The sequence below is a fragment of the Trichechus manatus genome, unplaced genomic scaffold (assembly GCF_000243295.1).
Source record: "Trichechus manatus latirostris isolate Lorelei unplaced genomic scaffold, TriManLat1.0 scaffold00025, whole genome shotgun sequence".
Taxonomy (NCBI): domain Eukaryota; kingdom Metazoa; phylum Chordata; class Mammalia; order Sirenia; family Trichechidae; genus Trichechus; species Trichechus manatus.
In genome coordinates, this window is record NW_004443961.1 from 4275873 (window position 1) to 4280225 (window position 4353).

Consider the following 4353-nt stretch of genomic DNA (forward strand, 5'->3'; position numbering starts at 1 on the left):
TTCCCTAACTAGAATGTAAGGCCTTTGTCAGTTCAGTTCTCTGTTGTCTTTCCAGCAGTCAGAAGAGTACCTGGCATTTGTAGAATTCAGTAATTTTTAGTTTCTCTCTTCTCACATAATCCCAGAATTTATGTATTTGTTTCTTACTATTATGGGGCTGAGGAGTCCCTAGGTGGCACAAACAGTTAAGCACTGTATTACTAGCCAAAAGGCTGGCCGTTTGAACCCACCTGGAAGCACCTTGGAAGGCAGGCCTCGCAAGCTGCTTCCATAAAGATTACAGCCAAGAAAACCCTATAGAGCAGTTCTACTCTGTAACACGTGGGGTTGCCATGAGTCGGAATCAACTCAATGGCAACAGACAACAACAACAACTTTCAGACCAAATAGGGGACTATGGTGATCTGGTTATGGCAGAAAAATAGAATGTCCAGTGTTAACTGGGCACATGATGGCCCAACTAAGGACTACATCTTAACCAGCTTCTCAAGCAGCTAGATATGACGATGTGACTGAGTTCTGGCCAATGGGAGCAGAAGTGATGTGTGCAGCTTCTGGGCTGTGACTTTAGAGAGAGAGAGAGAGCATATGTGCCACCTACTTCCTCTTTTCCTGTCTTCTGGGCAGAATGTGGTCATCCCAGTGGAAGCTGGAGCTGCCATTTCAGACCACACGATGGAAGCTTCAGTAGAGGATGACAAATCAAGAAGATGGAAGGATGGAGCCAGCTGTATTAGGCAGCCTTGTTGGGGTAACAAACAACCCCACATTTTCAGAGGATTATAATAACAAAAGTTTATTTTTCATTCATATAACATCTTAGCTGAGTGTTGCTGCGGGTTGACTACGAATCTTTTCCCTGTATTTTCTTCATTTCAGGATCCACACTGAAGAAGGAGCCCTTGCTGTTGTTGTTGTTAGTTGCTGTTGAGTTGGCTCCAATTCAAGACTGACCCCATGTATAACAGAACACAACATTGCCCAGTCTTGCTCCATCTTCATGATTGTTGGCATGTGTCTTAGTCATCTAGTGCTGCTATAACAGAAATACCACAAGTGGGTGGCTTTAACAAAAAGAAATTTATTCTCTCACAGTCTAGTAGGCTACAAGTCCAAATTCAGGGCATCAGCTCCAGGGGAAGGCCTTCTCTGTCAGCTCTGGAGGAAGGACCTTGTCATCAATCTTCCCCTGGACCAGGAGCTTCTCTGCGCAGGAACCTGGGGTCCAAAGGACATGCTCTGCTCCCTGTACCATTTCTTGGTGGTATGAGGTTTCTCCCTCTCTGCTCACTTCCCTTTCCTTTTATCCCTTGTAAGAGAAGAGGTGGTGCAGGCCACACCCCAGGGAAACCCCCTTTACATTGAATCAGGGATGTGACCTTAGTAAGGGTGTTACAATCCCACCCTACTCCTCTTTAACATAAAATTATAATCACAAAATGGAGGACAATCACACAATACTGGGAATCATGACTTAACCAAGTTGATACATATTTTGGGGGAAAACAATTCGATCTACAGAATGTTTGAGTCCATTTGGGCTATTGTGTTATTCCATCTCATTAAAGGTTTCCTTTATTTTCATTGGCCCTCTACTTTAACAACCATGATGTCCTTTTCTAGAGATTGGTCTTTTCTGATGACATGTCAAAGTAAGCCAAAGTCTTGCCATCCTCGCCTCTAAGGAACATTCTGGTTGTATTTCTTCTAAGACTGATTTGTTTGTTCTTCTGGCAATCCACAATATATATTCAATATTCGTCACCAACACCACAGTTCAAACACATCAACTCTTCTTTGGTCTTCCCTTTTCATTATCCAGCTTTCCCATGCATATGAGGCAGTTGAAAAGACCATGGGTTGAGCAGAGGCACCTTAGACATCAAAGTGACATCTTTGCTCTTTAACACTTTGAAGATACCTTTTGCAGCAGAGTTGCCCAGTGCAATACGTTGTTGATTTCTTGACTGCTGCTTCCATGGACATTGATTGCTGATCCAAGTAGAATAAATCTGGACATATTCTCATGGTAGAGGGGAAAAGAGCAAGAGAGCTGGTAGAAACATACAAAGGCTCTTAAAACCTCTACTTAGAAGTGGCAAGCATCATGTCAGCTCACATGCTGTTGGTCAAAGCAAGTCTCATGCAAAGCTCAATACTAATAAGGTAGAGCTCTATATTCTTCCCACAGAAGCACAGGTGAGGGTGTATGTTTTACAGGTTTGGGAATAAATAATTAGGAGCAGTAATGCAATCTACTACATCAGGTTATCAACTCTAGACTGCTTATGCTTGGCCGTTATTTTGGCCTTGATATAGTAATCAAGAAGGCATTGGTGGTTCAGTGGGAGAATTCTCACCTTCCATACAGAAGACCTGGGTTCTATTCCCAGTCAATGCACCTCATGTGCAGCCACTACCTATCTGTCAGTGGAGGCTTGTATGTTGCTATGATGCTGAACAGGTTTCAGTGGAGCTTCCAGACTAAGACAGACTAGGAAGAAAGGCCTGGTGATCTACTTCTAAAAATCAGCCAATGAAAACCCTATGGATCACAACAGTCTGATCTGCAACTTGTCATAGGCATGGCACCTGACTAGGCAGCATTTTCTTCCATTGTACGTGGGGTCACCATGAGTTGGAGGCCGACTCAACCATAGCTAACTACAATAACAACAGTAGTCAAATCTGTATTCTAACTTTTAGTGGAGTAATGTCCTCCACAAATAAATTTAGACAATACAGGTACTGTTTTAAAAAATACGAAATACAGGGTAGTGCCAAAGTGTTATTTAACTTAAAAAAATAAAACCAACTAAGAACATGTAAATGTAAGAAGGCATCTAACAAGAAAAAGACTGATCTACCTGAATTCAAAGATCCTCAGCATGTCAAGCACATGTTCTAAGTCTTTAAAACTCTAAAAGGATCTCTGTCTCTCCCTCACCAGCAGGGCAATTATTGGTCCTCTGATCAAACATTTGATTTAGCAGGAGCTGAGAGAAGCTGTGTTCCTGTCCATCTTGTCTCCCTAAGTAGCACAGACAGAAAGGTAGCAAAAAGTTATGCTCAGAAATGTATCCACCAGCTACTCTGTGGGAGAAAGATGTGGCAGTTTGCTTCCAAAAAGATCACAGACTTGGAAACCCTATGGGGCAGTTCTATTCTGTCCTATAGGGTTGCTATGAGTCAGAATTCACTTGACAGCACACAGCAACAACAAAAACTATATATTTAAAATTATTAGGTATACGATTGGTACAAGGGAGAACATCAGTACTGTGTTACATTGGACACCCTGACTTTGTCCACACGGCTCTCTTTAAATAGAGTAACATACTGTGATACTGGAATGTGCTCAAAAGGATCTTGAAATCTGAAATGGGAAAAGGAAAAAATGTATCTTCCAAATCACTGTGAATATATATTACAATGATGGGGGAAATTCTATTTTTAAGTTTGCCAGCTGTACAGATGAATTACTGCAGACAATCCTGACAGCCGAGCCCGTCTCCTTCTTGGGGATCACCCTGCACCTCTGGACCTAAAGTGTATCTAGCAGTTGTTCTTTTTTTCTTTAATTGTCATAATTGAAAAAAAAAAAAAAAGAAACCTAATGTCACATAAATCAAGTCTAATCCAGGATTACTGTGGCAGTGTCAAATGCAGCAACTTTTAAATATAGAAGTTTCCCTCATGGTAATGATTTACTCCTTCAGGATATCATTTCCTTATTAAACAAATATTTACATAGCATTTATTGTGTTTTGAGAATTAGTCTAAATATTGTATTTATTTTTTTAACCTTCAAGATTTTTTAAAATTATTTCCCCATACAAAAATTTATACATACATTGTTATGTGACTCTAATTGCTCTCCCCATACTGTGACAGCACACTCCTCCTTTCCACTCTGATTCCCTATGTCCATTCAACCAGCTCTTGACCCTCTCTGCCTTCCCATCTCCAAGTTTCTCAGCTGAGATAAAATTCACATCAAATTCGCCATTTTAAACATTTTTAAGTACACTGTATTCACAATGTCATGTAACTATCACAACTTTCTTAATTTCAGAGCATTTCCATCACCCCAAAAAGAAGCTCTGAACCTCCCAATTCCCCCAACCCCAATGTCCTGGCAATCTACACTGTTTCTCTCTCTGTGGATTTGCCTGTTCTGGACAGTACATATAAATGGAACCATATAATACTGGCCTTTTGCGTCTGGCCTCTTCCACTTAGCTTCATGGTAGCCAGACTACTTACTTGAGGTCCAGGGTTCCAAAGATATATGTTCTGAGAGAGAGGGAGAGAGACAGAGACAGAGAGAGACAGAGACAGAGAGAGAGGGAG